Genomic DNA, 26,876 nt, shown 5'->3' with positions numbered 1-26,876 from the left:
AGAAATTCCTCCCCATCCATCTGAGGACAAAACTTCCCCTCTGGGAACTCCAGGTACAGTGCACAGAAATAATTAATATTTTAATGGGAAATAATGTGAGTAATGAATCATTACTGACTCCCTTAGCAAAAATTTATGGCACTTCCAATTTTAGCCATTAATAAACAGGCTAATCATTAACATTCATTTCTGAGGAGTGTATTGGATGTTACATTATTGAGTTATTATTGCATTCTGTTATGGAGTTGTTCTTCTGCACACACAGCCTGTGAAATGTGGTATTTAATTGTAAGTTATTGCTTCATGTTCTAAAAACACAGGACAATATTTCACACTTTTAGTGGTTTAAATCTGAAATTTGGGGTGTTTTTTCCGCCACTTCTTTTGGAAAACTTTCTTGTGTTATAGAACCTGCTCTACTCCCAGTCCTGACTCTGATGGAACATGGAAAAACTGCAAATGGGAGGGGGAGAGTTTAATTCTTCTGGAAATGTTGTGCAATGCTTGGAAGGGTCACATGGAGGTTCCCAGAATGGCTTTTTCTCCAGGAAAGGTGAGGAATTGGAGAGCTCTTTCCATCTGAGCAAACTGAGCCCCTCTTGGCTGCCAAGAACATGATTTTAACCTGCTGGAAAAAACCCACTTTTAATATTTTGCTGCTTATATAATTGTTGATCTCCTTACAAAGATGGTATTTCCATTAATGAAAAATCCACCTTCACAATCAACAGGATGTTAAAAGTCTTTGGGTTGCAGAATTTTGGGTGTGTGTAAATGACTGACAACTGAGCACCTGGAGCAGGAGCTGCACTTTTGACCCCTGGCTACGAAAACAGGAAATTTGGTGTGGGCAGAGATCAAATTTCTGAGCTCAAAACTTGATTTTGCATCTGCATAAAGGAATAGGAAATTCAGTCTGCCATCTGAGGGGCAGAGCTCTGAGCAGAGCAGGGTTGTTCAGGTGGGGATGTGGAATGGGTTTGTGCTCTTGGACCTGTTCTTGGCTCCTCACAGGGCCTGGGTCACCAAAGCCAACAGCAGCTCTGGGCATCTGTCTTGTCTTTCATTCCAGAAGGGAAGAAGGTTCATGGAAAGGGAATTAAGGGACTTCCAAGGGAAGCTGCTGGGCTGGTGAGTCAAGTGAGAGAGATTCATCTAAGCCCAACACACTGTCTTGTCAAGGTTAGAGAATCTCAGAGTGGGTTGAGTTGGAGGGACCTCAAAGCCCACCCAGTGCCACCCCTGCCCTGGGCAGGGACACCTCCCACCAGCCCAGGCTGCTCCAAGCCCTGTCCGGCCTGGCCTGGGACACTCCCAGGGCTGGGGCATCCACAGCTTCTCTGGGCACCTGTGCCAGGGCCTGCCCACCCTCCCAGCCAGGAATTCCTTCCCAACATCCCATCTAAGCCTCACCCTCTGTCAATGTGACAGGTCCAGGAATTTGGCACAACTGACACTCAGATTTCATCCAAGGAATATTCTTAGGGGTGAAAATCCCAATGGCAAGACTTTTATGGGCAGTTTGTGGAGTTCAGAGCTTTATATTGTCCATCCTTTTGCTTCTGCCTTGAGTGATGCCAGAGCTGAGGTCACTGGAGGAGCAGGAAGGAACAAAGGAGCTGGTTCTGGTCATAAAAGTTGCAGGAGAGGCGTGACTTGTTTTACTGATGTGAAATTCCCTGGAGGCCTCAGTGACTTCAGTTAGGAGAAATCTTAGAGATGTTTTGGAAAGGGATATTCTTCCAAATGAAATTATCTGTCTGACAAGTGCTTAAAATAGATTTTTTTGTCTGGTGATTTCTTTAACTCTGAGGTTTCTGGTTTGGTAAATTCTGTTCAAAGCTCTTTTCTTCTGCACCACCTCCATGGGGGTTTGTGTCTTAAAAATAGGGGAGTATGAGAACAAGAAATATTTGTCTCAGATTCCCCTTTTGCAGGAGAGGTTGTTCCTGCTGTTCTGCCACTTCAGGGTCTGTTTCTCCAGGAATACACACATGGAAAAATGTGCTGTTATGGTTCTGCAAGCCAGTCAGACTTGCTGCAAAGGTGTCACTGTTGAGACTTTGCTGGAAATCTGGGAAAACTTGGGGCATCCTCACAAAGGTGGCCCTAAGGTGGAGGGGGAAAACAGAGCACCCAAAAGATGCTCAAAGCATCTTCTCAGTGATTTTCTGCCTCTCTCCAAACCCCATAATATTTTAGGATGTGATTTACCACATCAGCCAACTCTGCTTTCCCCCTGCAGACCAACTGAGCTCCTTTCCCCCCAAGGTAAGGCCTTAGAATCCCCTTGTCTTGATATTCTGTCCATAATAAATACCCCTAAATTCCAATGACAGCCCAGGAAAGGATTCCTGAGGCAGGAGAGGGTGTGACTGGCAGGGCAGGGGCACTCACAGGAGTTCCCTCAATCACCTTTCTGAAGCCACTGGGATATCCCAAGGGTGATGGTGCCTTTCCAGAACTCTCCCTTCAAACTTCCCACTGCTGGAAATTCTGTGTTGCTGAAAGGTGGCAATTAATCCCTAAAGAAAAGAATATATTCCTTGTCATGGTTTGCTGCTGGCCCAGTCACACAAGAGCCACTTCTGGCTGCTCAAATCTCCCTTTCAGATGAGGTTGTTTCCCCCATCTCATAAACATCTGACAGACATTTCCTCTCAAATAGGAACTTCTCTTTCATTTTGCCATTGTGGTAAGTCCAGGAGGTGTTTTTCATCTCATAACAACATCCCTGAGGGCAGAGAGCAAACAGTGAGACTAAATTCCCTGAAGCAATTTCCTTTGATATCCATAACCCTCTCCTTCTTCTCTTGGTGCAATCACAAGTGGGAGATGGATAAAAGCTACTTGGTTACAAGTTCATCTCCTGCCAGTTCAGAAGTTGTTCTCTGTAGTTTATTTTGCAGTGTTTTGTTCCATCTGTTATCTCAGAGTTTATTGTCTCTGTCTGTTAGGAGATAGAAACCTCTCTTGTTATTCAGCCTAAATTTTCATCTTCTTCATTTCATCACTTTTTTTTTCCTTCCTCCCATTTCTACTTTCTTGCAGCTTGAAATTACAGACCCACACACTGACAGGAAAGAAGTTTTTTTCATAGAATTATAGAATCATAGAATGGATTGGGTTGGAAAAGGCCTCCAAGATCATCAAGTCCAACCCTTGGTCCAACTCCAGTCCCTTTACCAGATCATGGCACTCAGTGCCACGGCCAAGCTCAGTTGAAAAACCTCCAGGGATGGGGAATCCACCCCCTCTCTGGGCAGCCCATTCCAATCCCTGAGCACTCTCTCTGCAATGAAGTTTTTTCTGCTCTCCAGTTTCCCCTGGCAGAGCTTGAGCCCATCATGCCCCCTTGTCCTATTGCTGAGTGCCTGGGAGAAGAGACCAACCCCCACCTGGCCAGAACTTCCCTTCAGGCAGTTCCAGACAGTGCTGAGGTCACCTCTGAGCCTCCTCTTCTCCAGGCTGAACACCCCCAGCTCCCTCAGCCTCTCCCCACAGCACTTGTGCTCCAGTCCCTTCTCCACCCTCGTTGCTCTTCTCTTCTCAGTTGGGTTGGAAGAGACCTCTGAGATCATCAAGTCTAACCCTTGATCCAACCCTACTGTGATCACCAGCCCAGGGCACTGAGTGCCCTGGGCTGGTGATCACAGTGGGGTTGGATCAAGACATGGTGGATTCTCTGTCCCTGGAGGTGTTTCAGAGGACACTCAGTGCCACATCCAGTCCCTTCTCCAGCCTCGTTGCTCTTCTCTGGCCCAACCCAAAGAAACCGAATGAATCAAAACAAACACAATTAAAAACCTCAAGGAAGGGGAACAAGAATGAAACAATCTCACCCAGGACAGGAGAACCACCACCAACTGGAGGGATCAGACTCCAACCACCTCCCACCAGCTCCTCAGCCAAGGAAGGGAAGGGAGGAACAAAACCACTCCCCCTCCCCTGCTGCATGGAAGACACGTGTGGAATGTTGTAAGGTCCTTAGATACAGTGGTTACTGAGGGAGCCATGGGGCAAACCATTACAGATCCTTTGTCCTGTGTATACAGTGTCGTTTGTGAATGTTAGAAAATATAATTTATTCTTTCTATTCAGTTCAGTTTCTTTAGAGTGCGTTTCTTTTCCGTAGTTTTTTCTTTCCTTTGCTGGGAAAGTTCTGAGAAAGGGAAGGGAGGCCAGTCCAGGGTTGGCAACAGTTAAGCCAAACCTGCAAGAGGATCCCACCCCCAGGGGAGAGGGGAAGGGAGAAAAGGGGATTGATTAGCCGGAGAATAGGGAAGACACCAACCCAACCTAAAGAAACAGAAAGAATCAAAACAAACACAATTAAAAACCTCAAGGAAGGGGAAAAAGAATGAAACAATCTCACCCAGGACAGGAGAACCACCACCAACTGGAGGGATCAGACTCCAACCACCTCCCACCAGCTCCTTGGCCAAGAAAGAGGAGACTAAAAACCACTCCCCCCCTCTGCTACATGGAAGACACCTGTGGAATGTTGTAAGGTCCTTAGATACAGTGGTTACTGAGGGAGCCATGGGGCAAACCATTACAGATCCTTTGTCCTGTGTATACAGTGTGGTTTGTGAACGTTAGAAAATATAATTTATTCTTTCTATTCAGTTCAGTTTCTTTAGAGTGCGTTTCTTTTCAGTAGTTTTTTCTTTCCTTTGCTGGGAAAGTTCTGAGAAAGGGAAGGGGGGGCCAGTCCAGGGTTGGCAACAGTTAAGCCAAACCTGCGACAAGGTTAAAAGCACTGAGAGAGGGAGGAAGAAGAACTCTAAGAAGCCCAGAATGAGAGTCTTGCTCTGTCTCCTCCAGCCCTTTGGTGTAGAGTGGCTGATTCCAACTGGCCTCCCCCTTTTTTTCCTCCCAGTCTGTTCACAGGGATGTATTTACCACTTCTGTTTGCTTTCAAAGCCCAAAGTACATCAAGGCTAAACATCAGCTCTTTGTTCTGCCTTCCCGAGGCTGTAGCTGAGAGCCCTCCCTGCCTCACACTAATTACACCTGGCAGAGGAGGTGTGGATGCTCCCATCACATCACAGGGGAGTTGCCTTTGATGGCTCACACCTTCCCTCCACAGCCTGAAATCGCTGCCAGAGGTGCAAGACGTGCCTCAAAGCTCCCTCTCTGCCTGTTTATCTCAGGGCAAAGCTTTCTGATTGAAATATTGGAGTCAAACAGCAATTTTTGTGAAGTTTATAGAGGCAAGTTGATCAACCCTTGCTGTCCCAATTCACCTCTGACCTGGTCAGGGGCACACAAAGGCAGGCTGAAATTTCAGTTCAATAATATTTGGGGTAAAGCTTTTTATTCTCATGGAAGAGAAAAGCTCTGTGTTTAAGGTAAGCTTGACAGGGTTTTTTTTCCCCAATTAAACCCCATTTTTTCCATAAAATCCCTGCCCTGATGTCTCTCCACTCCCTGAAGGAGGTTGTGGAGAGGGAGGGCTCAGCCTCTTCCTCCAGGGTGACCAGACAAGGGGAAACACCTCAAGTTGTGCCAGGGGAAATCCAGGCTGGACATCAGGGAAAATGTCATCACTGAAGGAGTGGCTGAACATTGGCAGAGCCTGCCCAGGGAGTGGTGGAGTCTCCAGCCCTGGGAGTGTTCAGACAACGAGTAGAAGTGGCAATCACGACCTGGTTCAGTTGTGGCAATCACGACCTGGTTCAGTTGTGGCAATCACGACCTGGTTCAGTTGTGGCAATCACGACCTGGTTTAGTTGTGGCAATCACGACCTGGTTTAATTGTGGCAATCATGACCTGGTTCAGTTGTGGCAATCACGACCTGGTTTAATTGTGGCAATCATGACCTGGTTCAGTTGTGGCAATCATGACCTGGTTCAGTTGTGGCAATCATGACCTGGTTTAGTTGTGGCAATCACGACCTGGTTCAGTTGTGGCAATCACGACCTGGTTCAGTTGTGGCAATCACGACCTGGTTCAGTTGTGGCAATCACGACCTCATTTAATTGTGGCAATCACGACCTGGTTCAGTTGTGGCAATCACGACCTGGTTCAGTTGTGGCAATCACGACCTCATTTAATTGTGGCAATCACGACCTGGTTCAGTTGTGGCAATCACGACCTGGTTTAATTGTGGCAATCATGACCTGGTTTAGTTGTGGCAATCACGACCTGGTTCAGTTGTGGCAATCACGACCTGGTTCAGTTGTGGCAATCACAACCTCATTTAATTGTGGCAATCACGACCTGGTTCAGTTGTGGCAATCACGACCTCATTTAATTGTGGCAATCACGACCTGGTTCAGTTGTGGCAATCACGACCTCATTTAATTGTGGCAATCACGACCTGGTTCAGTTGTGGCAATCACGACCTCATTTAATTGTGGCAATCACGACCTGGTTCAGTTGTGGCAATCACGACCTGGTTTAGTTGTGGCAATCACGACCTGGTTCAGTTGTGGCAATCACGACCTGGTTTAGTTGTGGCAATCACGACCTGGTTCAGTTGTGGCAATCACGACCCGGTTCAGTTGTGGCAATCATGACCCGGTTCAGTTGTGGCAATCATGACCTGGTTCAGTTGTGGCAATCACGACCTGGTTCAGTTGTGGCAATCACGACCTGGTTCAGTTGTGGCAATCATGACCTGGTTTAGTTGTCAGGGTGGGGTTTGGTCAAAGGTTGGACTTGCTGATCTTGGAGGTGTTTTCCACCATTATTTCAATATAATTTCTGATTCTAAGATCTCTTTATTTTGATAACTAAAGAGGTGCAATCACCCTGCTGTATCCCCATCTGTTTGCCAATATTCAGGGCTCCAGAGCAGCCTCCAATTCCCCCTCACTCTCTGTTGTCCTTCCCTGCATTTCCTCCCTCTGCTCACTCTTTAACGTGTAATCAGGACCTCATTTGTGTGGAGACTCATCAACCTCTTTGTGGTGATTAAAGGTCAGCAAGTCCAGGAACCCTCAAACTGTTCTCTGAGAGGGACCTTCCAGTTAAACTCTTGGAACACCCAAGTGCTTTTTTTGGGAAATAATCAATGAAAACCAAGGCTCTTGTCTCTAAGGGGTTTGTCCTTTGCAGTGGCCAAGGAGGGGGAATAAAATGGGCCACTGTATTTGGAGAGAAGGGACAAACCCATGTGTGGATAAAACATGGGAGTCATCCATGTGGGATACATTTGTTGGGGTTGGGGCTTGGAGCAAAGAGCTTTCAAAGAGCTGCCACAGTCTCAGCTGTGAGCAGGGGATGCTGTAAATACCAATTGCTGTTCTAAAATGCAGTAATTGGGATTTCCAGGAGTTTGACTTCCCTGTTTTTTCCTGCTGTTTGTCCCCAACCAAGAGCTGTGGCAATATAAAAGTACATAGATCCATTCCAATGCTCACTAATACACTGTTTAATTCAAAGTGCTCTTAAATAGCTCCCTAAATTCCATTTCATTTTGTTATTTTGGGATTTATTGCTGCTTTAGTTCATAAAGCTGCTGGATTCCAAAACCTGAATTACAGTCCCTCTCTAATTTTTTTTTTTACTACAATAAGTTGTACACAAATGTTCTTGATCACTTTCCTTTAGTTCCTCATGAAATAATAAAGTAACAGCTTTTTATGCTCTATTTAAATGTTGAGTGCCAGCCAAGCCCTGTCTCTCCCTGCTTTAACATCCATTCCCAGTGATGTTCCTCATCAGCTCTGCCCACCACATCACAAACCTCCCCTCTCCATCCCTACAGACAACTCCAGAGATTTCCAGGCTGGGAAATTCTTGGTCATGCTTCCCTTGCTCTGCTTCCCCCAAGAATCAAACCCTTGGGAGCTTCATACCCTGAACTCCCATTCCCTGATCTCCAGAACTACAGAAGTTCCAGGAGCAGATGGTGAGATTTGGAAGGTCACCATTCAAGGAGGTTGGAAAACTTTAACTGAATATTTACAGGCTCTACAACCTCATTGACTTTTGGGTTTTGGTAAATTTATTTGATTGATCTTAAGCTTCTTTTCCCTCTCAATGATCCTTTAACTTTTCAGTAAAAGCCCTAAAAGGACAGGATTTAGTTTTAAGTCCTAATAATTAAGACTCCTGTTGATTGAAAAGGACCCTTCACCCTTCTTGGGGTCCTCATGATGCCAGTGTTTGTTCTGACAAGGTTCAGCTCAGTCTGTGCTCTGTGGTATCCCAACTTCGAGTTATATGAGGCAAAAGTAAAGCTGAGAGACTCTGGAAATCAAAATATGTCTGTGATGGTTCAAAGAATGGGGAGAAAATTGCAGAACTCAAAGTCACCCCGTTCAAAACTGCTACATGACAAGAAAAACATGTTCTCCCTCAACCATCATCTCTCAGGATAAATGTAGGAGAAATTAAAAGCAAACAAATAAATTGGAAACTAAAATGCATCTCCACACAGCCCATTCTTTTCCTACATTCCCTAATCAGCAATGGGCTGATGTTACAAATGAAAAACGTGGATTATTGCTGTGAAAATCATCTCTGCAGGGAGAAGATCAAGTTGTTCAGATGCAGGAGTGGGTGCTTAGCTGTGAAATGAGAGGACAGGGAGAGCAGGACTGGGAGCTGGGTTGTTATACCCACATTTGAGCATTAGCAAGGACTGAGATGCAAGATGTGATTTCTAAACCTCCCCAGAAGCCTGGGCTCACTTTGAGGAGACACCACAATGTCTCTGTCCCTCACTACATCTTCATTCTCTGCTGCTCTCTCATTTTGGTCAAACATTATTAAGAGTTTTATTCTGAACATCTTTTTGTTGTTGTTGTTGTTGTTTCTTGGGTGTTCTGAGTTGCTTTTCTATGTTAGAAATGCTCTCAATTTTAATATCATAATTGGTGTTTGTGTTTTGCCTTGTTCCCAAGCTCTGTCTTTAAAGGAACAGCTCAAAAATAAGCTGAATAGATATAAAAATGCTCCCACTTATGACCCTTTCTGGCAGGACTTTTAGAAATATCACACAGAAATGACTATTTTCTGCCAAACTTACTTTTATGTCACACAGACTATTCTGAGTTGGGAGGGACCCCCAAGGATCATCGAGTGGCCCACACAGGGGATTGAACCCATGACCTTGACATTGTTACCACCAAGTCTTAACCAGCTGAGCTCATCTCAGGGTCATCTCCATTCCACACCTTTCAAGGTCAGTTCCCTCCTTATTTAGAGAGTCAGACTTTGTGAAGCTGCTCCTAAGAGCCCAACACCTCAGGATTTGGGGGGCTTTTCTCTTTGTTCCAGCCCAGTTTTGCCTGAGCTTTAGGAGGTCCCACCTGAGGATCAGAAGTCTCCTCTAAGCCACACCAAGGACAGAACCTCCTGTGCCTTGTGCTGTGGGCAGAGGGTTAAAACACTCCCTGTGCCATGGGCTTTGCTGGGACTCAGGTGCCACTCAGTGCCTGCTCCAACTCTTGGTTTCATCCTTTCCCTTTGGTGTTCTCTTTGAAGGGAAGCTCAGAGAAGCCTCTGGTCTCCAGCAGAGCAGGAGGAGCCCACGGAGGACACCGTGAGGCAACTTCTAAGGGGAACAAAACCAGCTGGAAGCACCCAGAGGTTTAAGCCACGACCCTTTGGAAACAAGAGGTCAGCTCAAGGTTTCAAATTGGATATAGTTTTTCTCCTGGCTTTGATGGGAAGTTCTTTTCAAGCCCAGCTGGAAGAAAGGATTCAAAGCCAGGGGAGGGTTTGCAAGAGCACTGATTTTTTTTCCCCTGCCTTCTCATCAGTATTGCACACTTGGCTACACCTGAAGTCTTTCACTCTGCTGCTCAGAAGGCTGAGGAGAGAGGGGGGAATTATACCCCACAATGCCAAATTGAGTGGGTGAGTAAAGGAGATTAATTGTAGCAACTTTCCCTCCCAAGAGCTGCTGCTTCCTCCCTCCACCCAAAGGCAGGAGAAGGAAATGCTGCCCCTGAGAGGTCCCAGCACTGTCACCCTCTCTTGGTGGAGCTCCACTCTGTGCTTGGAGAGAGGGCAGAGAAGGTGTGACACCAGCTGGGACCTGAGACAGCTCCAGGGCTGAGGGGACCAGCAGAGCTTGGAGCCTTTGGAAGTATCACAGTGTTGGTGAAAAACATCAAATGTTGCTCCTCTTTTCATTTAAAAATTCAAATTATGGAATAATAGAAGGGTTTGGGTTGAAAGGGACATTAAAGGCCATGAAGTGCCACCACAGTTATTTTAAACACAGAATTACTGAATGGTTTGGTTTGGGAGGAACCTCAAAGCCCATCCAGTGCCACCCCTGCCCTGGGCAGGGACACCTCCCACCAGCCCAGGGGGCTCCAAGCCCTGTCCAACCTGGCCTGGGACACTCCCAGGGCTGGGGCAGCCACAGCTCCTCTGGGCACCTGTGCCAGGGCCTGCCCACCCTCCCAGGGCAGGAATTCCTTCCCAATATCCCATCCAACTGTCCCCTCTGTCATTTTGAAGCCATTCCTCCTTGTCCTGTCATGTAAAAAATACCCCCCCCTCTATCTGTGGACTCTCTGCACAAAAGCATCTGCTTTGGCATTTTCCATTTCTTTACCTCTTCTCCTTTATTTTTGTTGGCAGCACAGATGCAAAGGGTGAGACTCTGACATTCAGCAAAGGACAACAATCTGATTTCTTTTCTGGGCCAGAATTAATTTTGGTTTCCAACCTGACCCAACAGACATACAAATCTTACTTAAACTTGTCAGATCCAGGAGAAAATATTTCGGTTGATACAGGCTGACATTTTTAACTGAGATGGTTGATTTGCAAAAATGGTCTCAATTCCAGCTTTTTTTTTTTTTCCTCCTGAGCTGTGAAGGGAATAGTTTTGGACATGTCACTGCATATGTGAGTGCCCAGTGATTCACTTGGTTGCTTTACTGGAGCAATATCTGACATCACTGAGTCGGGGGGGGCTTTAAATGCTTCTTTTTTGTACATGCAAGAGCCAGGTTTAATTATTAAAGTCCAATCAATAAAGCAGAATATCTGCACTCCAAAACTCTGGGGGCTGACACCTCTCCTGGAATCAGCTGCACAAACGCCAGTTTAGGTAGAAACCCCAAACTTGGGAAAGTTTCCTTCTCTCCCTGTTTCTGACCAGTCCTTAAATAAGAAAGAAATTCTTCTTCCATGTGGAGTATCCCTAAATCCACAGCAGCTCAGTGCACTTCAAAGGCTGGCACATAAAACACCGAAATTATACTATTTTGAGCCTGAATTTCTGGATAGTTTTTAATCAGCTGTGAAATAAACCCTGTTTGACACTGGTTGGGCTCATTTAGAAAGCAGATTGCACCCCCAGAAACTTCTGGAAAAACTGTATTAAGATACAGATTGCACCCCCAGAAACTTCTGGAAAAACTGTATTAAGATACAGATTGCACCCCCAGAAACTTCTAGAAAAAATATAATAATATACTGATTGCAGCCCCAAAACTTCTGGAAAAAACCATAATAATATACAGATTGCACCCCCAGAAACTTCTAGAAAAATTATAATAATATAGAGATTGCACCCCCAGAAACTTCTAGAAAAATTATAATAATATACTGATTGCACCCCCAGAAACTTCTAGAAAAATTATAATATACAGATTGCACCCCCAGAAACTTCTAGAAAAATTATAATATACAGATTGCACCCCCAGAAACTTCTAGAAAAAATATAATAATATACTGATTGCACCTCCAGAAACTTCCGGAAAAACTGTATTAATATACAGATTGCAACCCCAGAAACTTCTGGAAAAACCATAATAATATACTGATTGCACCCCCAGAAACTTCTAGGGAAAATATATTAACATACTGATTGCACCCCCAGAAACTTCTAGAAAAAATATAATAATATTTTTATTGCACCCCCAGAAACTTCTAGAAAAAATATAATAATATACAGATTGCACCCCCAGAAACTTCTAGAAAAACTGTATTAATATACAGATTGCAGCCCCAGAAACTTCTGGAAAAAATATATTAATATACTGATTGCACCCCCAGAAACTTCTAGAAAAAATATAATAATATACAGATTGCACCTCTGGAAACTTCTGGAAAACCTGTATTAATGTACTGATTGCACCCCCAGAAACTTCTGGAAAAACTGTATTAATTGCACCCCCAGAAACTTCTAGAAAAAAATATTATAATATACTGATTGCACTCCCAAAACTTCTAGAAAAACTATAATAATATACAGATTGCACTGCTAAAAACTTCTAGAAAAATATAATAATATACTGATTTCACCCCCAGAAACTTCTAGAAAAAATATAATAATATACTGATTGCAGCCCCAGAAACTTCTAGAAAAAAATATAATAATATTTTTATTGCACCCCCAGAAACTTCTGGAAAAATTATAATAATATACTGATTGCACCCCCAGAAACTTCTGGAAAAACTGTATTAATATACAGATTGCACCCCCAGAAACTTTAAGAAAAAACTATATTAATATACAGATTTAACAGTTTTGCCCTTCATAAGACACTTTATTATCACCCCCTCCAGAACCTGATTTATTTTGCTGATAAAACTTCCATGCCCTGTATTGTTTTCCCCATTGCTTTTGTGAGAACTGAACAATAATTTATATTTAAAAGCTTTTTGTTTTCCTTTTGAAGTGTAACTATTGGAAAGAAAAAAAAACAAACAAGACATTAAAAGAGATGCACTTTTACTTTTTTGGCCACCAGGCAGTGTGTGTGTGGAGAGCACATTTGGCCCTTGGAAGTGTGGGAGATGCTGGATGGGACCTCTCTGCTCTCCCTGGGCAGTGTGTGGGTGTAGCACAGGTGGCCCTTGGAAGGTGGTTGTTGAAGGGAAGTGTAGGAGATGCTGGGATGGGACCCCTCTGCTCTCCTTGGGCAGCACATTTGGCTCTTGGAAGGTGGTCATTGAAAGAAGTGTGGGAGATGCTGGGATGGGACCTCTGTTCTCTCTGGGCCGTGTGTGTGTGTAGAGGATATTTGGCCCTTGGAAGTGTGGGAGATGTTGGGATGGGACCTCTCTGCTCTCCCTGGGCAGTGTGTGTGTGTGTGTGTGTGTGTGTAGAGGATATTTGGCCCTTGGAAGTGTGGGAGATGTTGGGATGGGACCCCTCTGCTCTCCCTGGGCAGTGTGTGTGTGTAGAGGATATTTGGCCCTTGGAAGTGTGGGAGATGTTGGGATGGGACCCCTCTGCTCTCCCTGGGCAGTGTGTGTGTGTAGAGGATATTTGGCCCTTGGAGGTGTGGGAGGTGCTGGGGTGGGAATCCTTTGCTCTCCCTGGGCAGTGTGTGTGTAGCACAGTTGGCCCTTGGAAGGTGGTCATTGAAGGGAAGTGTAGGAGATGCTGGGATGGGAACTCTGTTCTCTCTGGGCAGTGTGTGTGGGTAGAGGATATTTGGCCCTTGGAAGTGTGGGAGATATTGGGATGGAACCTCTCTGCTCTCCCTGGGCAGTGTGTGTGTGTGTGTAGAGCACATCTGGCCCTTGGAAGTGTGGGAGGTGCTGGGGTGGGAATCCTTTCTTCTCCCTGGGCAGTGTGTGTGTAGCAGCACATTTGGCCCTTGGAAGGTGGTCATTGAAAGGAAGTGTGGGAGATGCTGGGATGGGACCCCTCTGCTCTCCCTGGGCAGTGTGTGTGTGTGTGTAGAGCACATCTGGCCCTTGGAAGTGGAGGAGATGCTGGATGGGAATCCTTTCTTCTCCCTGGGCAGTGTGTGTGTGTGTGTAGAGCACATCTGGCCCTTGGAAGTGGAGGAGATGCTGGATGGGAATCCTTTCTTCTCCCTGGGCAGTGTGTGTGTAGCAGCACATTTGGCCCTTGGAAGGTGGTCATTGAAAGAAGTGTGGGAGATGCTGGGAAGGAGACCCTTTGCTCTCCCTGGGCAGTGTGTGTGTAGCAGCACATTTGGCCCTTGGAAGGTGGTCATTGAAAGAAGTGTGGGAGATGCTGGGAAGGAGACCCTTTGCTCTCCCTGGGCAGCACTTCTGGCCCTTGGAAGGTGGTCAAACAGCTCAAACATTTTATGAGCTCTCAGAAGGTGCTTTTGGGGTTGACTTTCCTCAAACCAGTCTGACTCATCACCCCCTTGGTGACATCCTGACAGTGAGGCAGAGATCTGGCAGATGAGCTGCTCACCTCACCATGGACATGTGGCTGAGTCCACCAGGCTGTAGAAGGTCAGGCCACTTCCACCCCAACAGATTCTCCAAACGCAGCCCTTGGAGTGTGTGGAGTTTCTCCCTCATGGTGGGGTTGCCCCTTCAAGAAGACTCCTCGAGGTTCAGCAAAAAAGATCTACCCACAAGAGCTGGTTTGGCGAGTTCCATTAATCTCCAATTAATGATTTAGCTTTAATACAGGGCACTATCCTGTCTTGAACTGCACCACTGGTGGTTGTAGCTTTTACACTGGAGTAAATAATTCTGATTAAGACCTTTTGTCTGATCATTTGTCATGATAAATAATTCATTCATATAAATATACCCAGTTTGCCCTGTGGGACAAAGTTATTCTTGAACTGTTGGGGCTAAGGCTGGATCCAGCCACACCCAGACTCCTCCCCGAGGAGGAATTTGGGAAGCAAGAGGGTCCTTTCTCTAATAAACTCTGTCTAAAGCCCCTCTCACCCACAGCAATTGGTTCCCCTGGTTTGCAAACACTGCTGCAGAGTCAGGAAGTTCAATTGGCAGTTGATAGAAAACTAATTTGCTGCTTCTTGATAGCACTACTCAAAGTGTTCTTGATAAATAAATTATTGGATGAATTGAGCCCTGAATTTACATCTCGTGTCTGCTGTGAAGTTATGCATTCATTATTCACAAGGGTTTGATGAACAGCTTGGGAAAAAAGAAGCAAACCCAAACATTAGTTATGTGTTTGGTGGGATGATTGACTCAGATTTAGTGGCAAAATTGTTTTCCTGTGATTGAGTATCTACCCATAAACAAAGGCAGCTCAATCAGAGAAGTGTTGAACCCTGTTATGCATAAGAGCATTTGTTCAGACAACTGAAGGTGTTTATCCCAAGAGAAAACAATTATCAGTCACTAATGGGAATGTGGTAATTGTGGTTGTGGAGTTCCTGACTGTTATGGGTTCACCCAGGTGGGCCTAGATTTGGGCTCTGAAGTTTGGACTAGGCTGAAGCTGTCAGCTGACTTGAGCTGGGCTGAGCCAACAGCTGACCTCTTCTAGCCAGTAACTTTGTATTCCATCCCACATTATGGGATCATCTCCAGGGCAGTAGGAACCAGTGTGGGAGTGGGTAAGGCAGTCACTTCTCAGCCTCCTCTTGGGAGGACACACGATGCTGTCCCAGGGGGGATGGAGAGGACCAGGCCCACCACTGGCTCACAGGGTATCTCAGGAAAGTAAATTGTATTGTTCTGGGTCTCTCCTTTCTGCTTGGGTTTGTCTCCCTGGGGAATAAGCTTCTTCTTAAGTAATGTGTAGTTAGGACAGTAGAATTTGTGTGTTCATTAAGAAGTTGAGGTGGGGAACTTGTTGTTGTAGACTTGTTTGAGTGTATATTTGTACTCTCTTCTAATTGTCTCTTTCTTTCTGTGAAAAATATATGTAGATTTAGTATAAATGCAGTTTGAAGTGTTTTTTTTTCTTTCCCCTCTCTTTTCCTCCCTTTCCCTGGTGTCAGGAGGGAGGTTTTTCTCTCTGTGCTTGGGGGGTTTGGCAGTTGCTTATCTCAAACCAAGACACTGACCTGTTGAATGTGCTCAGGCTGAGCAGTGACTTGGGGCTGGAATGTGAGGCTGGAACTGGTGAAAACACACACAGAGAAATTGTACAGAAAACTGGTGATGAACAACATCCAGAGTGAGAACTGATGGCTTTTGAAACAGGGCAAAGCAAAGAAGCATTTGGACGATCCTCTGGGGCACAGGGTGGGACTCCTGGGGATGATCCTGTGCAGGGCTGAGAGTTGGACCAGATGGGCCTTGGGGGTCCCTCCCAGCTCAGCACATTCTGTGATCATAAAGCTCTTCAAACTCCCAAATCCTTCAGTTTTGCTGACTCAGAACTGTAGAATAATTTATGTTCCTGGAGACCAGGAAAGTTCCCTGGGTTTGGTCTGGAGGGAAGGAATGACAACAAAGCAACAGCTGCAAATCCATCAAGGGATTTCATGGGAAGTTGAGGCACTAATTGTTCTTGTTGGGCTTGGATTTAAACCAAGGCATCATGGGGATAAATCACAGAATCCAAGAGTGATCTGAGGTGCATGGACAGTGAAGATGCTTTTCTGGGTTACCTTCAGTGCTAATCCAGGGCCCCCTGGGAGGAACTCTTTGCACCAGAAAAGCTGCAGGATAACTCTGATGCCATGAGTGACCCTTCCCCCCAAAACAGGACTCTGAGCAGGTTAGTGCAGGGTAAGATAAAAAGTAAAGGTCCTTTAATATCCCAGGCCTACAGCCCACAGGAATACAGGATGACATCCATGTGTCCCAGTTCCTGTTTCCATGGCTTTTATAATAAGATCCCTCCAATCATTGCTTTACACATTTCTCAGTCCAGCCCCAGTCCCACCCCTGGTCCAACCCCTGGAATTGGGTCTGGGGTCATCAAGACCCTCTGTCTTCATCAGCTCTTCTTCCTCGGGCACACAAAGGTCTCTTGGAGTTCATCCAGTTCTGGCTTTTGGGTCACTCTGACCTGTGTTTATGTTTCATTCTGTGGGCCTCTGATATCCTTCAGCTCTACCTTGGAAAGGAATCTAAACAAGATTAATTAACTAAAGGAATTTGAGCTCCCTGTTCTGGGACAGGGGTAGTGATAGAAAGGCATTAAACTTAAACTGTTAGAAATATTAACCCTCTAAAAATCCACAACTACTGTGTTCCTAAAATCTACAAAATGTGAAAATCAGAACAAAAACCCCTTTGGCATCAACTCAGTTAAAAGTTCCTTTGCAGGAGTTATGATTGCTGAGTCTCCCAGCAATATGCACATGAATTGTCTCTCGCCTTCCATGGAGTCAATTAGAGCTACTTAATTAGTGCAGTTAGTAATCATCTGCTCCAATTGCAGGCCTTCTTTTGTGCCATGATTTGTATTTTAATGCTCTTTAAAAGTATGACCCTGCTTAGATAAATCTGGTTAAACATCTCCTGGAGTTGCTTTGCCACTGAAGGACTATTTTAAAATATTTCAATATCTGAGACTTCTCACAGCAAGATAATTTCTTGGGCAGGTCTCTGGTTTTCTATAACTTCTGGTTCTTGCTTTGATTCTTTGTAATAACTCGTGCTAAAACCTTCTGAACTCTGAGACTAATCACACATTTTCCTTGGCTTTTTTTTTTTTTCATTTTTTTCCCAGTGAATTTATTAATCATGAAAGACCTTCCATATGAGGAACTCTCATCTGATGCATTAACTCTCAGATTGAAATGGTCTGGTCTCTTTTTGAAGGAGTGACAATAGAGGGAAACCTGATAATGTTGCATTAAACATAAAAAGGAGGAAAAGGCAATGGAATAAACAGGATATTCCCCCTGGAAGAGCCATATCAGAGGGACAACAGGCATGATCGTACCTGCCTGGGAAATTGGTGGGGTGGGAAGGACCTTGAGTCATTCCAGGAAACCCAACCATGCTACAAACTTTGGGATATTGATCCCACTTCTCTTCTGCAGGCATCAAAAAGTGTTTTCACACTTAGCAGGGCTCCTGTTGCTGCATTGGCTGAATGTTCGTGCCCAAAGTGGCACCTGGAGTGTGCCCAAGTGTGCCATTGTCCTCCCCCCAGGAGCTGCTTCCCTGGCACACAGAGCTGGGATGGGATGGGGCTCATGTTTGGTCTCTGGTTGTGACTCCACGATGACAAATCCCTTTAATTTTGACTTGCTCCCGTTCGTCGAATGAGTGGGAATCCAAAAGACTGCAGGGATTGTTTTCCAGCCAAGAGTTTATTTTGACAGTATTGGAAAAAAGGAGAGATATTATCCTGTGACAGTGGATCTTTTTATACCTGAGAGGCATCGATTCACAGCAGAGGCATTTACAGCTCCGAGATTCTTTACAAGAACAAGAGGCATCAGCTGAGCTGGGCTGGGAAACTCGGAGGATTTTTCTCCTATAAAAATGACTCCATTTTCAGGCACCCATGGAAGGATGGGGTGGGTGGAAGGTGGCTTGGGAGCACCTCTGTGTCCCTACTTGGCAGGTCCCTGGCAGTAATTCCAGAGCAGAATTCCCTGCTGACTGTGCAGAACAGAAAACGAGTGTAAGAGGGAGGGAGATGAAACCAATTGATGCAGGTCATGGAAAAGGAGCAGAAATTGCTCCAAAGGGAATGGAGTGATGGGACAAGGGGAATGGCTTTAAGGTGGAGGGTGGATTGATTGGATATTGGGAAGGAATTGCTGGCTGTGAGGGTGGACAGGCCCTGGTACAGGGTGGGCAGGCCCTGGCACAGGTGCCCAGAGAAGCTGTGGCTGCCCCAGCCCTGGGAGTGTCCAAGGCCAGGTTGGACAGAGCTTGGAGCAGCCTGGGCTGGTGGGAGGTGTCCCTGCCCAGGGCAGGGGTGGAATGAGATGATGTCCCTTCCAACCCCAACCATTCTGTGATCCTTTCCTCCCTCCAGAGATAACAGGAACACCTGTCCTTCAGGGAAGTGTTTTGGTTCCCAGATCTCTCATCATATTTAAATTGTTCAAAGTGGAGATCCTTAAATCTTTCATGTCAAACTGGGCATGGAATTGTCTTCAGATGGGCAAACTCTCTTCTGAGTTACCTGGGTGTAACCAGAGGGGTCAGACTGAAGGCAACAAGATATTTCAGATTTATTTTGGCCCTAAAATTCTGACTTTCAATTCAGAATCATGAATGAAATATGATTTAAAGGAATATATTCACTTGCCATACCCATTCTGTTGGATTTTAACTATTTCCCAGTGTAGGACCATATGGAATGTTCCACTTGTGTTCCATGTTTTTATCCATGGCCTTGACCTTGTGGAAAACGTTGGTAAATGTGTCTTGTATCAGTGTGAGAGCCTGAGCTGTGAGAACTGTTGCAATACCCAGATCAATATTGTTGGGATGTTGTTATTAAATAGCAAACTGCCTCAGTAATGGAAAAGGCAGATCCACTTTCTATGAAATGATGCTTTTTAGAGGCAGAGTGAGCCATAGATCAAGCCTTGACAAATTCTGCTGCTCTTGAATAGATTAATTTGTTGCTCTTGGCCTCCTTTGCACCTGGAAGAGAGAAGAGAAAGTAATTCTGCTCCTGAGACAAAGGGCTTTGAAATGAGGGGAAGGAGGGCACAGCTCCCAACAGCAGCACTTTGATCCCAAAGCTTCACTACTGGTGCATCCAAACCTGGGAAATGTGTTAGGGCACAGCTCCCAACAGCAGCACTTTGATCCCAAAGCTTCACTACTGGTGCATCCAAACCTGGGAAATGTGTTCTTTTCCACTTAGGGATAATTCCTGGTTTAGGGGAAAAAAATGCTCTCTTTTATATTTATGACCAAAAAAAAAAAAAAGTCCTGCTGTCTTTTAACACAAAAAAATTCCCTTTAGTTTGCAATTCCATGAAATTTCTTTCCTTCACTAAAAGAAGACAAAACAGTAAAATATTAACATGTGAAAATTTCAGAAAGATTTATAGTTGCAATTTTTTTTAAGTTGTCTTAATTTGGACAGTTAGTAGAGATTTCATTTCTCGGGAATTTGTTTTGGCTTTTTGTTTGTTAATGTGTTGACCTTAAGCCTGAGCAGTGACAGAAATTCTTCATTTTGCTGCTGGATATCTCTTTCCAATTGTTATATACCCAAAAAATGGCTTTTTTTTTTTTTTTTTAATGAGAGTAGATTATTTACATTTTAAACCTAAATCCAAATGCCTTTTTCAGCTGCTTTCTGTAGCTCAAAGGAAAATCCTCCTCACAGGGTTTTGGAGCTGCCAGGGAAGGAGAATCACCCTCTGCCTTGGAATTCCAAACTCTCCCTTTTTTTCTGTTCCAGGATGTTGATGGGCTGTTTCTTTGCCACTTTAGTCATGCTATTTTTTGTTCCTATATTCTGATTTCATAATGTGATATATGAAGCAACAATCAATAATTCTCACTTTTAAGGGTAAGGGCACAGCTGAATAAATAATTCATAAACCATTTGATCAATGTGACTCACAGAATATCCACCAGCAGAGAACAATTTTTCTCAAATATACCCATTACTTGAAATTATCTGACCCTTGTCTTGGGTAAATTTTCAAGTCCTTATATTGACCAGAACTAATTTGAAAGAAGCACTTGCTCTTTGTGCTCTGCTGCTTCTTTGTGACCTGCCAGCCCTGAGTCACCTTGTGCTGTTTGGCTGATTGGATCTGCAGCAAAGGCTTGATGACCAAGCAGGAATAAGCCTCAAAAAAAGGAAGATCTTAGTTCTGGTTGTAGGAGGAAAATGAAACAAATTAAAACTTGCCTGAAGTGACCTGAATTCAGTGAGAGACTGGGCACAGTCAGCTCTGGGGGAAGGGGTTTTAGTGGTGTTGGCATCACCCCTGGAGTGTCTCCCCTCCCCAGGGGGGTGCTGGTGGCATTTTGGGCTGGGGTGGCACCTTCCTTTGTCTCCACTGGGTGAAGGGGGAGAGAAATACCCAGTTTGGCTGCTCAAGGAATAGAAGAATGGGAAGGAATGAAGAGCTGTGACCCAGAGGAGAGAAGAGCAACGAGGGTGGAGAAGGGACTGGAGCACAAGTGCTGTGGGGAGAGGCTGAGGGAGCTGGGGGTGTTCAGCCTGGAGAAGAGGAGGCTCAGAGGTGACCTCAGCACTGTCTGGAACTCCCTGAAGGGAAGTTGTGGCCAGGTGGAGGTTGGTCTCTTCTCCCAGGCACTCAGCAATAGGACAAGGGGGCACGATGGGCTCAAGCTCTGTCAGGGGAAATTGAAGTTGGAGAGCAGAAAAAAATTCTTTACAGAGAGAGTGCTCAGGGATTGGAATGGGCTGCCCAGAGAGGGGGTGGATTCCCCATCCCTGGAGGTTTTTCAGCTGAGCTTGGCCGTGACACTGAGTGCCATGATCTGGTAAAGGGACTGGAGTTGGACCAAGGGTTGGACTTGATGATCTGGGAGGTCTTTTTCAACCCAATCCATTCTATGATTCTGTGATTCTGTGGATGTGGCACTGAGTGAGAATCCACCACTTCTTGATCCATCCCCACTGTGATCACCAGCCCAGGGCACTATTTTTAATTTTTTCTTCAGATGCCCAAATAGTTGTCAGACCTTTGAATCCTCTCCCTCTGTAACTGCAAAGATATTCCTGAGAACACAAATCACCTCCATTTTAGAGTTTATGCTTTTCCTCTTGGAGAACACGATTAAAACTCTGTTCTCACTGCTCTGAAGGTTTAATTTATTTGCCTTTCCCTGAGAGATTATTTAAAATCTCCCATATTCAAATGTAAATAATCAAGTAAGTCCTATTTGCTGTAGATCTTAAAAGAAAATCTTCTCTCCTTAAATCTTTTTTTGCCAAAAAAGACAAAAAAAAATGCATTTACAGTTCAGCTTTTGGATAAAACTATTACAAAGCTGTTTGAAGCAAAAAGCTCCAGAAATGCACATTGTGTTTTATTGCCTGAGGTCTGGAGAATGAATTACAGGATTTGAGTCTTATTTCTGGTCCACAACAGCTTGAGGAACTTTAAAAACTCGTCACTTGTTTCTTTGTTCCTGCTTTTGTTTTTTGAGGCACTTTGGGGGGGTTTGTCTGGGTGGTTTTTTTCCCCTTAAACTTTCTCAGAGCAGAATAGAAAGTGGGTCAGTGCAGCAGAGGGAGGGCCTTGGACATCCCAGTGTTAGAAATAAGACAACTGCCAGATTTTTATTTCTTTTAAGCTGATATTTAAGTTTGAAACATTCATGATGGGTTTAATTCTTAGCGTGTCTTGTTTAATTTACCAACATTTAAATTCAATCAAGTTGAGGAAGTTGTTGGTAAATTAGAACCTTCCACAGAGAGCTCTGCTCAGACTCACTTTGGGTGCCTGACCCAGGAGTCCTCCTGCACCAAATGTTATTCTGATTAAAACTGAAGTTACAGCAGAGGTGACTCCGAAAGAGGGAGGAGAACCAGCAAAGAAGCTTTGACTTTGCCCAATAACTTTCCCACAAGCTCAGACAGGTTTGCAAATTATTTGCAGTGTCTTCCAGCTGCACTGAGGGTTGTCAGATCAGCTGATTCCGAGTTTCTCTGGGGTCAGATCGTTTCTGCTCAGAGGGGGAGCCTCAGTAGCCCTCACAAAACAAAAGGAATGGGAAAAGTCTGGGATGATCCCACCAGAGATGTGTAGAACTGCCTGTGGAAACACAGATACCTGACAAGCCATTAAGGAGCTCATTAAACCCAGTCAAAAATCCAATTTCATCTGAAAACAAGAGACTTCTGAAAGGCTTAAAAAGACATCAAAAACCTGTCACGTGGTCTGAAAATGCTCAGTGATTTTTGCTTCCTGATGTGGGGCAGTGACTGACACGCAAATGAAGGCAAAATATCAAGACTTAAATCAAACTGAATGGCTGGCTGGAACTTCTGCCACCCATGGAAACATTTCAGGGGTAAATTGTGCAAGTGTTTGCAGTGGAGGTGTCCAAAAATTCCCCTCTGGACACAGCTCTGCTCCTGCCCAAAGGTGCAACAGTTGGGAAATTGCAACCTTGGCAAATGTATTTTAGTTTTAGGAATATCCCTGGGAGTGTCCCAGGCCAGGTTGGACAGGGCTTGGAGCAGGTTGGACCTGGTGGGAGCTGTCCCTGCCCATGGCAGGGGTGGCACTGGATGGTTTTCAAGGTTCCTTCCAACTGAAATGATTCTGTGATAAGATTTTATGACATTCTTATCAACTTCATGAGGTTTAAATGAACTGGACCTGACAAAGGGCTCCCCATTTGCAGGACAAATGCTAATTCTGGTGGCTTTATGAATTTTTCTTACAAAACCAAAAAACTTTTTGGCTTGGAAAGGGCCTCAATGCCCATCTCCTTCCACCTCCTGCCCTGGGCAGGGACCCCTTCCATAGACCAGGTTGCTTCAGGCCCCATCCAGCCTGGCCTTGAACTTCTCTTGCACCCAAACTGGCCAGTCCTGTTTTACCCACGAGGAGCCAGAGGACCTTGGGCTGTCAAAGGAAGGGTCTTCTCAACCTGGATGCAAACCCCACCCTCACTCAGGTGCTGCCTCAGCTTCAGGTACCCCCTGAGCCTGGTGGGATGAGGTCCTGGAGTGTTGGCAGCGAGCACAGGCACAGCCCTGGCTTCAAAGGTGTCTCCAGCAATGAAATCCTGACTGATGGAACTCATGGAGTCATGGGCTGACCTGGTCAAACCTTGCCTGAACACCCCATGGCAGGAGCCACGTGTGGGCACTGCAGTTGCTCCTCACCACAAGGAGATGGTGTTGATGGTCCTCACCACAAGGAGATGGTGTTGATGGTCCTCACCATGGTGCTCCAGTGGAGTGGAGGGTGGGAATGAGCCCCTGCACACCTTGTCCCCATCCCAAGGGGCAGCATTCTGTCCCTGGAAGTTCAGCTTCCCTTTAGGTGGCCACCTCATCCATAATCTCCCAGCAGGGTCCTGCAGCAGCAAATCTCCCTATTGATCTCTGCTTAGGGACACCCAGAGCTGGTCAATCACCAATAAAATCCAGAGAGTTCAGTTCTCAGGACATTTTTAACCCACTTGGAGCCAGAGCTTATTTTTTTCTGACATACAAGCAAAAAGTTCTGCTCGTTTCTAAGTAAAGGTGTTAACACAGATGGGAGAAAACCAACCTAAAATCCATCCAACCTTCCTGAACTCCAGCCCTGCTCCTGGAACCACCCTGGGTTAGCACTGCCTGTGCATCTGCCTGCTCTTCTTCCCTTTATTCCATCTCTTCTGCTCTATTTTCCCAGTTTAACTGGGGGAAAATGGTCCATCTGTGAACCTCAGCAGCAACACTGCTCTGGGGGGTCCTGCAGGACAAACCCCCATGGACCCCTTTGGAAGGAAAGGCAAACCTTCTGATGGCCTTTCCATTTGCTTTCCTTGTTCCCCTTTCTGTGGTTTCCTCCACCCCACTCCAGATCCAGGTGTTGTTTTTTCCTCAACTCTTTGCAGAGAAGATGCCAAGGTGAGACAAAGTAGGTGGAAAGTCTTGAGTGGGATCAGGTGGCAATTGGGCTTCTCCACCTGGGTGATCTTCCTGCATCCCGTGCCAGATGCTCTGGAATTCTGCTCAGTTTGGTGCTGAGTTCTTCAGGAAAGACACAAATTACCAAAGAACAAAGACAGATCAGCAGGAGACAACAATCAAGGCATCTCTGTCAGGGTAGAAATCATGGCTGGGATAAGGAGAAGGCCAAGGTATGGACATGGCAGGAACATGGGGAGAGTTCCCACCTCCAGGCATTTATTTACCTTTAAATAGTGCCAAGTTTTCAGGAAAAATGTTTGACTGAACTGTGAGTCCCACAGGACACTTGCAAAAAAATCTGTAATATTTCATTGCATAACTGATACATCTAAATCCATGTTAGATAATGCTCCACTTCTCTATTTATTTAAGTGATGAAAGATGGATTTCTTTATGCCTAAACTAATTTAATGACTTTTATGTTTTCTTAACAGGGATGACATTTAGACAAGGGGAAAAAAAAAGTCAGACCAGTCATCAATAAGTGGTTTTATTGGTTAAATTTCAATGCTATTTTTAAGCAAATAATGAATTATTTTGACTAATAACTATAGAGGCAGACATGATTCATTCCATAACTAGGCTGACAGTCACCATCAATCCTGTAGTTTCAGTTCATCTGATTAGAAAATCTTCTCTCCTTTTCCTGTAGAACATCTCTCCATGTTGCACCCCATGAACTGTGACGTGTTTCTGGGGACTCTCCAAGCGAGGCTGTGGCAATCACAGATCTCCAGCCAAGGTGGGTCAATCCTGGGATCCCAACCCTGGGATTCAACCTGGAGCCAAAGTGTGGGGAATGCTGAGAGGCTGGGAGAGCTTCCAGCCTCTGCAGGTCCCAGTTGTTTCCAGAGACAGCATAAACCTGGGAGGTTTCAGGGGAAGATCCGTCTCTCAGGAGGGACTGAGCACAGCCAAAGCACCTGCCCTTGATGGGCATGAGCCAGCAGGTCCCCAGGGACTGAGGGAACATCACACAGCTCTGAGGATGAGGAATTGCCTCTCATGAGAAGCTTTCACGTGGTCTGCACCAGATGGGTGGAAGATTCCTCAGATGCTGAATCACTATAAAGAAGATTTCCCAATTCTTGTCAGGAAAACACCAAGGTAAGAGGACATGTCCTCAAGGTGTGCCCAGGGAGGTTCAGGTGGCACATCAGGAGGAATTTCTTCATGGAGAGGGTTGTTAAAAACTGGAATGGGCTGTCCAGGATGGAGGTGGAGTCCCCACCCCTGGAGGTGTCCAAGGAAGGACTGGCCATGGCACTCAGTGCTCTGGGCTGGAGAACAAGGTGGGGTTTGGTCACAGGCTGGACTTGATGAGCTGGGAGGGCTTTTCCAGCCCTTATGATTCTATACCCAGCAATAATGTTGAATATATTAGGAAAATACAGGTAATGTTGTATTAGGGAAATTGATGGCCACACATTCATTAATTTCTTTTATTTACTTTCATTTTAGAGCCAGACACCTACTGAGATGTTCCTTCTGTAGATAAAAATGCATCACCTGCCTTTGCTCTTACTTCCATCACTTGGGGAAATTTTTGGAACCTGGCTGAGATTTCCCACAGTGGCTGGAAAATATCGATGTGTTGGAGAGTAAGAATTTATTCACCTGTAAAAGACAAAGGTTTTGGGGTGTGCTGAAGGTGTTCCAGCCCCCAGCTGGGCTGTGGTGCTCACACAGCCACGTCTCTCTGCTCCTGGAGCAGCTGCCTCACCACCCTGACTGTGTTTCCACACTGTGCTTCACACTTGTTCTTGTGGACAGGCTGAGAGCCCTTTCTGAAAGGAACAATTGGCCTGGGAATGTTCCTGGTTCCTCAGCAAGGAGCAGGAATTAGATCACCTGAGGTGTTTCATTAGGTGGGACAACTCATGGAACCTGCTGCCAAGGTCATGGGTTCAATCCCCTGTGTGGGCCATTGACTTAAGAGCTGGACTGGATGACCCTTGGGGGTCCCTCCCAACTCAGAACAGTCTGTGAATAACCTGATCTAGTGGGAGGTGATTCTCTGCTGCCCTGAGAAAGTTGGGATGTCCTTTGGTGCAGAGGAGAGCCCAGGTTTGGTGGGGGGCTGTGGGTGCTGAGTGCTGGCAGGACAAGCCCAGAGGTGCTGAGCTGATCCCTCTCAGGGAAGGGATGATGATGATGGACAGGGAGGTCTCCTGTCCTGCAGCATTGCCCACTCTTTGTCAGGAAAGAAGACACAGTTGGCCATAGAGAAAGAAATTCAGATGGATTTGGAGTTTATTTTCCTACTGAAGATTTGGATTTTTTTTGTTGTGTTGTTTTTTTTTTTTTCAGACCGGCTCTTTTATCTACAAAAAAAAACCCTCCCAAAAATCTCTTTTCATGAATTTGTAGAAAGATACTTCAGGAATTTAATGTCACAGGGTCATATTCTGGTTATTAATATTAATGTCTTAATCCTGGATTTGGAGGCACCTTCTAGAATCCAACTGGAAAACTCTGCACTTGGGAAGAGTTGTTAATAAAAGAGGAGGAGTGAATTGTACCCCACTTGAGTCAGGTGTATCCAAAGCTCCTTTCTGAAGGATTTCTGAGAAGATTGAAAAACCCTGAAAGAAATCCTGGGTAGGAAATCTTTACATTTATTGTTGGGTGAAGGGGAATCAATACCTGAGGAGCTAAAAAGCTTTATCTGGGCAATCATTGTATCTTTTCAAAGGGAAG

The 26,876-nt window shown here is 45.3% G+C and overlaps 1 long non-coding RNA gene across 1 annotated transcript; it reads left to right on the top strand.

The window, feature by feature from the left end:
• Positions 1 to 25,241, top strand: LOC139676945 (uncharacterized). Its single transcript, XR_011698750.1, has 3 exons — positions 1 to 53; positions 409 to 553; positions 24,829 to 25,241. It is a non-coding gene; the product is annotated as an uncharacterized lncRNA (long non-coding RNA).
• The last annotated feature ends 1,635 nt before the right edge of the window (positions 25,242 to 26,876 follow it).

The sequence above is a fragment of the Pithys albifrons genome, chromosome 11 (genome assembly GCF_047495875.1).
Source record: "Pithys albifrons albifrons isolate INPA30051 chromosome 11, PitAlb_v1, whole genome shotgun sequence".
Taxonomy (NCBI): domain Eukaryota; kingdom Metazoa; phylum Chordata; class Aves; order Passeriformes; family Thamnophilidae; genus Pithys; species Pithys albifrons.
The sequence above is the reverse complement of the archived record's forward strand: the minus strand, read 5'-3'. Positions and strand labels throughout refer to the sequence as shown.